Consider the following 12,068-nt stretch of genomic DNA (forward strand, 5'->3'; position numbering starts at 1 on the left):
GTTCTGACGGTTGCCATGTGACTCACGGCTGCGGTTGCGCAATACTCGCAGAGCAACGCACCCCCAAATAACCGTTTATACACAATGCACTATTCAAAAATTCGCAATAATATTTGAAAACTTATAACATCTTTGAAAACTAGTAATTATATTTTATATTAAATATATATATATTTTTTTTTTTTTTGGAACAATCATAATTAATAACTATTCTATTGTAGAAACAATAAAATATTATTTAACAATAATTAGAACCGCGTATATTTAATAGGAATTTTAAATTAATATTCCAATTATTTGTGCAAAAGAAATATATAGTAAGAGGTATACTATAATTTAGCAATATACCTACTACACTTTTATAAAATTTTAAATACTTTAAAATATTAAATAATAAACTAATATATCGATATACTATCTTAAAAGACTAATATTTTAAGTGAAAATTTATATAATAACAATTTAACAAAAAAACTTAAAAATAATTACTAAAAAACAACAAGAAATATATTTTACAAGAAGTTTCATGATTCGTTAATAATATTTCTAACACTAATACTTCAAAATGCATCAAGTCCATGATCATAATATATTTTTGTTCACATCCATTATTAGAGTTACAAATACTCGTATAATGTGTGTGTGTATGTGTATTACGAATGAACTACAAATATGTATGGTTAAACTATTTCACGAAATATAAAAATATGAAGAATTAACAGCATAAAACTAGTAATATATTTCACCAAAGATAAAAAAAGCTTAAATATCCAACACTATTATATTACTCCCAAGAAACATTTCTTAGTATACAAAATACACCAATGGATTTCTCGTTTACATTTGTACTAATCGAAGTTTATACTATTTACAGAATATCAAGTTTTAAACCCACCATACAATTTACCCCACAGTATACTAAATATTTGTTCAGACTTTACAAATATTCTTGCGTAAATTATTTTTACATCTCTGTACTAAAATCCATCTTTTTTCTCCATGGTAATATATTTTTCACAATTCTGGATAAACAATAATACGATATTTGACATTATTCTCCTTTTTTTAATATAAATATTATATGAAAGTTGAAAATAGTAAAGATTAAAAGTTGTGTAAGTGAGGACTCATATGCTTCGATGATGTAACTTTTCATGTATACATAGGCAATACAAAATTAAATAAAGACCCGAATTTTCTTAATTCAAGTTAGTATTATGTTATTTATGTTTATATTGATGTTTATACGTCATAATATTCACAGTTTCTTTCAACTTATGGGAGTCTCTCTTCGCTCTCACTATTTTTCTTACATTTTTTTTCATTCCCTATATTACATTCCTTTCTATTTTTGTACTGTTAAACTGCTGTAGCTATTAATGAAATATTACAAACCTGACCATGAAATTACTGAAATCTGTGCACACTAGTATGACTGAACCATGTCAAATACAACTAGGTGAAACTGATGAAGCATCGAAATGAGAATAAATCATAAGTCAGTCAAACGCTCCAGCTATACATATAGGAATAAGTGTAATTATACATGGTTATAAATCGATATGTTTATAACGTTAAACAAAGAAATCTAATTTTGACATTCAGCAAAACCGTATCAAATGTTTTTTTAAATTATAACTTTTTGAATTACTAAGAAATTGAAATAGCTACTTCTTTAAAACATCCACACAATACACTACTATTTTATTTAATATCAATTTAAAAAAAGTAATATGATTAAATAGTTTTATTTTGACATAAATAGGTAGATATTTCTTTTTAAAGTATAATAATAGGTTTAGGTTAATCTTCTATATTTTGAACCAAATAATTAATTTAATGTCGATTGTTGTATAGTTGTGATATAATCGGTTTTTACTCATACTTTTTAAGATTGAGTATTTTTAGTTTTTGTACAAGCTTAAGAAAGGTCTACGAAGGGTACTGTGATCTCTGCCTTTTTAAAACGCATGCGCTAGCGTCTAAAACATCCAAAACGTATAGTATAAAAGACATAGTTACCTATGTATATTTTATATCGTATAAAAATTGAATTCCTAATAAACAAAATACATTTATAACTTAAACTAATATCTCGATTACATTGGGCGAACTTAATCGGTGCTTGTCTGCAAACCGAGTCACGCGCAAATAAGAGTGTGCTTGTCCGATTACATTCCGGCCAGTAAACTCGCTTGCTCGCACATGTCACAGACACAACATAATAATTATTATTGATATTAAATTATAATTAAGTATTTTTTAAATTTTTTAAGTTAAAGTATTTTATGTTTAAACGACGAAGTGTAACGGACAAACTATCAGTGATTTGTTTAAAAATTTACAAACACTTATTTTAAAAAACATTTATTCACTTCCTAGAAATAATATACTACTAATTTGGAACTGTACAACATCAAATTTAAAGATAAAACATAAAACTTCTTTTCAGAAATTGACAAATAGTAGAGAGAATGAATGAAAATCAATAAAATCCAAAGTAAAAAATTTGTCATGATTACTCGCGAGCGTACCAGCGATTTGGCTAGCCGATTCTTGACTATACAGAGCGATTTTACTCGCCGAAATATAAAACAGCTAGCGAACAACAACTTAAGTAATCGCGGGCGAGTAGCATATGTTCAACATGCGACGAGTATACTTATAACATTAGGCGAATTTAGTAGGAGCGAATAAGTTCACCAGCGCCCAGCGAGGAAATTTGCTCAATGTAATCAGGGAAAAAGAATAAAAAAGTGCAGTATAAATTATAAATAAACAATTTTGGTGCTATTAATCTATTGCTAATAATTATCATTATCTTATCACGGACGTATGTGAAGTTAATCCATTTTACTTGTGATATTTTGTAACAGTTTTAATATGTTTATATTATGTATCAGATTATACATGAAAAATTTAAGTATTTAATGTTAATATCTTAGTTTAAATAACTATATATGGGTAGTTTTTTATTTTTATATATATTATTTAATAAAGAATAGAAGTATCAATAGAAATACAAAAATACTTTTATGTTTTACATAAGTATGCAAATATTCCATTTTATTAACTCAGCAACATTTACATTTTACTATATAATATTAATATAATTGTATATTAAAATCTGTGTATGTATCAATATTTTATTATTTTATATTAAGATAGTTAACCGTTTGAAAGAATGAAAAAAAGAAAATTGAAAACAAAAAGTTTTTTATAATTCAAATTACATATATTATTTTTAACTACTTAATGTATATTAAGTAAGTATATTTATGTATACTAAGTATAACAATTAAAAATCTAACTTATTATCTTGAGTAGGAAGTATTTTTTATTTTTTAAGAGTGAATTTTAAAATCAAAAAATAAAATACGTTTTAGTCATTTTATACGTTTCACATATTTTATACATGATTATGTATATTACCAACCCTAGTATATAAGCAATCACAGATCACAATTATTAATTGCTTACAAATTAAGGAACTTAAAAATTCTTTATATTTCAAGTAAAAAAAAATGAACAATAATACATATCTCAAGGGAAATTAATTTATGTATAAATACATTACGTCTACCTATTTTAAATCATATAATAATATACCTATTGTAATAGAAAAACCATAGGCCTTCTAAATAACTGTATTGATGAGAAACACGCCGCAATCGAAGAACAACACAAATTGACTTCTGGCAAATAATTTTAATAAAACCTAATTGTTAATATGATTAGGTATAACGCGTTTTTTGTATTATTATTATATATGACAAAGTGATGAAAAAAGCCTGAGGTTTATATTTAAGTCGATATAATAAACGTTACTGTGAGTAAGAGAATTCACTAGCAATAGGTATAGATATACACGTAACTGCAAGACATAATTTCAATAATTAAATCATATTCATTCGAATAAATTGTACACGGTACTACGTAGTATCCAAACATCAATTAATATTAAAATTTCGCATTTTTTAATATTTTGGTTTTCTTAAAATACATTTTGGGAAATTTAAAACTTTTCATTATAACATTAAATGTAAAAAGTTATTTAACTTTTACATTACTAACTTGAATACTAAACTTAATATATTGTTTCACTTAAAACCCTTCAAAAATAATTGTTTTTGAAAAATTTAGTCCAAAATAATATAAACATATTGATAATTTTCTTCGTAATTTCCAGAAAAAAATAGTTTAAAGAAAATCACGCATTAAAATGTAAGAAAATAAAATGATCTAATTTGATACATATTATATACAAGACATTTTTGTTGAAATAGGCAACTAACTCAAACATTGATGAAGTTATGTATAACTTAAACATTATTTTTCTAATAAAATATCTTAAGGTTACAAGTACATTATTTATATACCTTATCAACGGTAAGTTAAAAAAAAAATTAAGTTGGTACCCCATTAACATTATATTGTAATATGCTTTAGTTTTATTTTGATTTGTTAAAATATATAAAATCATGCGAATCATATGATGATATTTTTTATTACATATTCAGTTATAAATAAACATCAAGTCTAACCATATGTGTGACATAATAAAATCAATTATTCATTCATAGACACTTAATTGTGTACTTAATTTTGAAATAATAATAACAACCGGGATTATAACTCATAATTAATAATGATAAAATTCTAATTATCAATTTAATGATATATAAGTCTAAATTTATGATAGGCAGATATTATACCATAATAGTTAAATAATTGATTGAAAATTCAACAAATATATTTAATAAGTAATAACTATACTTATCTACAAGATATATTTTAACCACGTGAGTGTCATAACAGTTATAATATTAAATATATAGGCATATTGCATATTTACATACTAAAATTTGATAATAATACATATATATATACAAACCGTAGGTCGGCTACACACGACGTCAGTGAGTTTAGAAATACAGATGATACTTTCAGGTATAACATTATAATAGAGGTACCCTTTAATATAAGTATCTATGCATGGGTACCCGTATTTATTGATTAGCATACTCAGAGCCTGATTTAGAATTTTTTAGACCCGGGACAAAAAAAAAAGTTGGCCTATTTTTATGAATTGTAAATTAAATTATAATTAGTAAATATAATCACCAGTCACTACTTGTAAATAAAACAATATTAGAATGTAGGTACTTTTTTACAGAATCTTCAAAAAAAAATTTTTCTAAAATTAATTTAAACAGTAGGTATTCAAATGTAGATATTAAAAAATCTTCAAAATTTAAAAAAAAAAATATTTTCCAGTCATTTTTTCTGCAAATGCATCAATAACTTCATCGAAATTAATTCTTGCAGTGATATAATTTTCAATAGATAAGATTCTTAGGCCATCCAATATTTCTCGACCCAAAGATGATCTTAATCTATTTTTAATTCTTTTGAGATTAATTAAAAAAAATTAAGAATTAATTGAAATAAAAAGAATAATTAAATCCAGTAGGTGGGCCCCTGATCCGCATGGGCCCTGGACAATTACCTACAATATCCTTGCATAAATAGGACCCTGGCGGCACACTATAGACAATTAAAACGATTTACTCCTAAAAAATCGACAATCTATACGTATAATTCACCTGCTGGCTTCTTGACCGCAACCGCAGCATTTCTATTCATATAAATTATGGTAATTAACACACTATACGTTTTTCCAAAATATTATAAATAAACAAATATAGTTCCATTGATACATTATGCTATATAATGTGCATTAAAAATTATATATACGACGCGTCACACATATTATATTAATAGGAATACACGCAAATAGATTTACGGTTGTACGTAAACTTTACAGCTTTATTAATGAGGGGAGATTGTAAGGGGTTTCCACACCCCCGAGATATTTTTTAATGATATTTAATTATTATTTATTATTATTTACATATTATAGTAAAATTATATTTTCATTTTACTATGATTAGGTATTTATTAAAAATTAAGTAACAAAATAATTTTCATTAAATACGGTACATAATAATAACATTTTAAATGTAATATTATTATAAAGGACCTCGTATTAAGATATACTAAGAATATTATGAATTGACTTTTAAACAACCCCCCCCCCAGAAAAAAATTCTATCTACGACACTGTGTTCTACAATATAGTACCTATCTATATGTATAAATATATTGTGTATTTTATTCATATATATATATATATATATATATATATATATATACTCTCTTAAGTGATATGTATGTACCAAGGTACGTAAATGTTTTAATTTATACAAATAAGAACGAGTTAACTCGGAAAGTAGAGTAAAGTCTATAGGATAGGAAAAATTAAAATTAAAGATGTGAAAAAAAAATCCAACGGTTTCCTGATGACCAGTGATATAGTGAATTTATATTATACAAACGCACGTACACGTTCGATGACAGCGGTGGGTTCCCATATAGCGCAATGCGTCATTCCGATGCAACATCACGTGCGTAGCCCTACCCGAGCCGACATAGTAAAAACCGCACGGCCACTGGATTTCACGTACAGCACATGATTTGTGAACGTAAAGCTAAATAGTTGTGTTATGATTACTACTACTATTATTATTATTGTTATTATTATACATGTTATAGGGCATGGTGGTTTCCGTGACTGCTGTCCGTGAATTCGAATGAGCCAATTTTTAAATTCCTAATCGTTCCGCGAAATTATTATGTTAAAAAAAAAAATATAAGTTATAGCCAAGTAATGATAATAATAATAATAATAAAAAAAAATAATAAAAAATATAACCCGCGATTTATGAACCGATACTTTCTTATTATAACACGCGCTAACTATTCCTGCAGTTCTTCTTGAAAGTAATCAAAGAAATTATTTATTTTTTATTTAAGTTTAAACTTAACGTCTATTTTCAAACAATTTTGTACCACATTAAAAGCAATTGAAAATTATGTACTTACTATATTTTTCTTTATCTTCCTTTTCATTTTTATTGTTTATATTTACTATAATGTGTAGAATGTATCTTGCTTATTTTTACAAACAACAACAAAAACTTTTTTCCGTACCTAAATTTTTGTAAAAAGTATAAAAATAAATTAATAATTATATAAGTTCAAATTAACAGTGTCCACTTATATAATCCTTATATCGGTACATGTTTTAATTTATTACAATTAAATTTATACTTAAGTAGTAACCCTGAGCACATTTTTTAAAACTTTTAAGGTTTTTAATTTGAATCATAAATTTTCTCATGAGTTAATCATTGAACATTTAAAAAGTGAATTATTTTTAATTTTAATATATATCTTTTAATCCATATTTCATACGTATTTTTCATCTATCTATAACACTACATTTCAAATATTTATAGTTTATACTAAATATTAAGATAAAATAATTACCAAAATATTTATACTATACCTATTAGCTATTCACGAGACATATTAAAAATGAAAAGTTATTTAAATTACGTAACTGAATAAAATATTCCTTGGTGTCAATGTATTGAATACATTTCCACTGCTGAACATTAAGTTCTATAACCATTAAAAACAAAAAATAATTTTAATAGAAAAAAAAAAAAAAAGAGTTGAAAAATTTTTTAAAATCCAATTTAAAACCGTTTATAGTGTTTCTGATTTAAAAATAATCACTAAATCTTTCTCTTATAAATGATTTATTATTTTAAATTTTTAATGTTCTTATTATTCTCTTTACAGTTGTCACTCAATAGATTAAGCTCGTGATTAAGTCCCACAATGTCATAGATGTCTATCAAATTAATTGAATTTGAAACTTAAATATTAATCATCACTTCCAATTATTATATTGCTTTATACAATACACATTTGGTAATCATCCAATGATGATAATATTATAATAATAAATATGATAGTATTTATAATGAACATTTATAATTTAATTTTCTATGGCGGATGAAAAAACAATTTTCAAATAAAACATATAACATAATACACAAAACAAAAATAATTTATATAATACTGCCACCTAATATCTTTTTTTATTTTAATATTAGTATATCCTTATCAAATAAAAACAAAAATTATAAAAAAAAATATCATAATATGAAATTTAAAAACATATAATATCATGATTTAGCTCTTAAAAAATAAATTTGAATGAATGGCATAAAAAATATAAAACTAAAACCTAATAGATTAAACAACTATTGATATGACAAAAATATCGATCGTTAAAATATTTCTAAATTGAATATAAAAAAAGAAAACAAAACAAATAAATAATAAGATTAATTTTTGAGAAAAAAAAAATAAGGCCCACGTATTAAAATGTCAACAAAAGTAAGCTTAATCTGTGTGTGGACAAATAATAATAAAAATAATAATAATTGTCGAGGCGAAATATTTTTCTCGCATATCAAAAACCAGAAAAGAATAATAGTACATAATTGTTTGAAATCGGTCGAATTCGACGAACGGACAAAACGTGTATACTTACAAGAATAATATACGGAATGTAAAATGTAACGTTTATCTCGTACTGTTCGTCGAAAGACACGTCGACAGCCGTACATAACAATTGTTTTTTATTTCATCTTTTATCGCTAACTGAATCGTAAAAATGATTATCCGTGAAACCAACCGCCATTAAAGACCAAATTTTATCGTTCTGTTTCGCGACGGATCGTCACGAATAAAACTAACCCCATGCCAACAGTATTTAGCACCACCATCTAACGGGCCGACGAAAAACAAAAAATATTGTAACACCGCGATATGCGTACGGGATAATAAAAAGATTTAGAATTTCTATAAAAAAAAAAAAAAAAATGTTTCTTAAGAATATCCCTACGGCCGTCGTCGTATTATAGCGTCGTACATAACGCGAGAACGAAACGCAATCCGACAACAATAATAATAACAACAAAGAGAACGACGAATATTAATCATAGTTCAAAAACATGATCACAATCGTAATAATAATAATAATAATACGAACGATGTACAGAGGTATAGTCGTACGGCGCGCTCGGAGACCGACTAGACGTCTCCACGGTGGTGGTTTGTTGTTGTTGCTAAAACCAGTTTAGTATATGGTATACGGTCCGTGACCGGGCTACCGCACGGCGGTCGGACGGTCGTCGTCGCCGTCGCTGTGTCTAATGGTACATGTGTTTCGCCCCATTCCATTCTACACCACCGAATATCGTTCACTAACGATTTAACAAAAATCGTACCTAGTCGCTGTCGTCGCGAACGCGCGTTCGAACCGTTCTACCGGTTCCGGAGCGGTATAGGTTTTTGTTATTAGATTTTTCTTTTTCCTTTCCGTCGAACAGATGGAACGTAAACAATAGGATGCGAACGTAACGCGTCCGGGACGAGTGCCGAGGGAACGCGCCTTCTTTAAATCTCGTTTCGCCGAACGCGTAGGCGTGCTCGCCACCGTGGTATATGGGTACACCTTGAACCCGAGCCTAGCACGACCGCATTTCGAGATGACAAGTGAAACACTGACGGACGTAAAATCGTACAGCAATAATGGACCACTGACCTTGGCGTTGGCGTCGCGCGCGTGTCCGGCGACTTCCCGCGGGATTTCCGTCGGCGGTCCGGTCCGTTCGTCCGGGCAGCACTCGGTTTTGACACCGGATTACAGGTATCACATGATTGCGGTCGCCTCGACGGCGCGGTACAGCACTAACGCGACGACGGCACTGTTCCCGATCGGTACGGTACCGTACGGCTGCAACGGGACGACGCGGAACGCTCGCGTGAACCGTTAAAGATTCGTATATGCGACGGTTACGAACGAGAAAACGGACGCGGGTCGCGGACGAAGAGACGACGGCGACGGCACCAACAACCGGTCGACCGGTAACGGCAGCACTACTGAAAACTACACGTTTCGACCGGTACCGGCACGTCTTGCGGCGGCGGCGGCGTCGTCCAACGACGGCGCTGCGGGCGACTGCAGTTCGGTTCGGCGGCGGAAATAACGGGTGGGGGGGAGACGCACCGGTGAGAGTACCTCGGCGACGGGCCCGACTTCGTCAGGCAGGATTTCGCCGTCGTACGCGACACGCCGACGGTATGTGTGTTGACGCCGGTCCGTCCGTTGCGAGCGACTGCGGCAGCACCGCCAGTGGTGCCAACGTGGTCGTCACAGCCGCCGCCGCCGCCGCCGCCGCCGCCTCCGACACTACAACCGACGCGGAACGGGATGCGATCGATTAGGGGGTGCGCGGCGAGAGATGACTGGCGCGTCGCTTCGCACTACCGCGGGGGCGGTGCACGCGCCGGGCGCGAAGAGGTGCGATGACTTTTGGGCCGGAATTAAAACGCGCGTTCGGCCGAAGAGATCGGTGAAAAAAATACCCCTTCATCCCACCGCACGAGAATTCGTGTGTTCCGTAACGTTTCAAATTATTATTTATACACGTATGTACGTTAGATTATTCTACGTATGTGCGTTGAGAGCGTGACGACGAAGCTACAGAATATTAGCAGGACGATCGGCGAGACACCCGTAAAAATCGTCGTCCTTCATCGTTCTCCTATTTCGCCACGCCGCCGAGATAAATAAAATCGTCGGCATCGTCTCCGCCGCGCTCAGATGACGATTTATATTTATTTTTTTCGCTTGCTACGAGATACTATTATTTTTATTGTCTCACGTTGGAAACAAATAACTTTAGCCCCTGCAAAAAGAAAATATTTCAAATATTGTCAAAACAGTCCCGCAATTTGCCAACTGCAATAACAATATTTATTACGTACAAACTTATTTATTATCCGGTTATACAATTTAATCGGATATGTCCGACTGTAAAAGCGTTAAAAAAAACCAAATGGAACATCCAGTTGCGGTTATTATTTTTATATTTATACTTATGTATTAAACGTCATTATTTATATCAAATACACGTAGGTACTAATATTATATTCTATTTATTGTATACTACGAATCAGCATAACCGTTGTCTGTTGGCAGATGCACGGTATTAATTGACTGAAAACCATTCTAGTATTCTAGGTTAATTCGTTTTTGTAATAGTCTTAATTGTTTATTACTTACATAGATTCTTTTATTATATTGCTCTTTGATTAAATATTACTTTAATCAATCACTTCACTTAGTATTTTATTATTATTTTTAACCATTGATTTTAAATACGAAAAAAAAATTAAATAATCTTAATGTTCAATCGAATACTAATTTATTATAACTGGATCTAGACATTTCAATTTACAGTAAAACTTCGTGCGTTGTTGGAAATATTTATTCTACACGAGTACAGTATTTTTGGGACAAAAGTAATAATGCAATTAAACTTGAATTGAAAAATATTACCCAATCATAACTCCCGATATCTTAATTTTATTTGTGTACATTGACTTTTAAACTATAAACAAATCAAATCAGCACTCAGTTTTCTCAATTTAAATAAAGTATCGATTTACAAGAAAAGAATCCATCTTAAAGAGTTCTATTATGCACTCAATTATTTTTATCAATATCTTATATATGAATAGTTTGTATTATAATACAAATACATATATATATATATATATATATATATATATATATATATATATATAAAACACATAATTTGTATCATTGTTATATTATACTAACTACGATAAATAAACCAAAAGGTACACAGAAATTATTCTAATTATTTTATTTCTACTCTACATATTTTCGTTCCTTCAAAAATTGTTAAATACATATATGTACGAGTATATACTTACGAATAGTAATTAGTTGTAATATTTCATACTTACGAGAAAACTTTTATTCATGAATACTTCAGCTTTTTTACGATTTATCAAGGTAATTTTATTCATTAATATAAAAAAAAAATCAAATAAATTATAACTCTAACAATTAATTATTTACAATGTAGCAGAATCAACATATCGGTGTAAGCAAAATAAACTTCACACCACGTTAAATTTTACAATACCTTGAAATATATTCAATGAATTATTTTGCATAAATACCTTTTGTCAATTTTTGTTATAATTTTTTTATTAGATTTCCAGGTGATTATAATAATTGTTATCTAAACTATAATCACCTCAATATTATG

At 29.3% G+C, this 12,068-nt stretch overlaps 2 protein-coding genes across 2 annotated transcripts in view; both read right to left on the reverse strand.

The window, feature by feature from the left end:
- The window catches only part of LOC112688552, a 30,609-nt gene extending 20,457 nt beyond the window's left edge, over positions 1-10,152 (reverse strand). The window contains exon 1 of the mRNA XM_025561808.1: positions 9,527-10,152. The gene's annotated coding sequence lies outside the window, so the exon portion shown is untranslated. The remainder of the gene's footprint in view (positions 1-9,526) is intronic.
- LOC112688551 overlaps positions 1-12,068 on the reverse strand; it is a 176,598-nt gene that overhangs the window by 144,201 nt on the left and 20,329 nt on the right. The window lies entirely within an intron of this gene.

The sequence above is a fragment of the Sipha flava genome, unplaced genomic scaffold, assembly GCF_003268045.1.
Source record: "Sipha flava isolate LNK unplaced genomic scaffold, YSA_version1 39_pilon_pilon, whole genome shotgun sequence".
In the NCBI taxonomy this organism is placed as follows: Eukaryota; Metazoa; Arthropoda; class Insecta; order Hemiptera; family Aphididae; genus Sipha; species Sipha flava.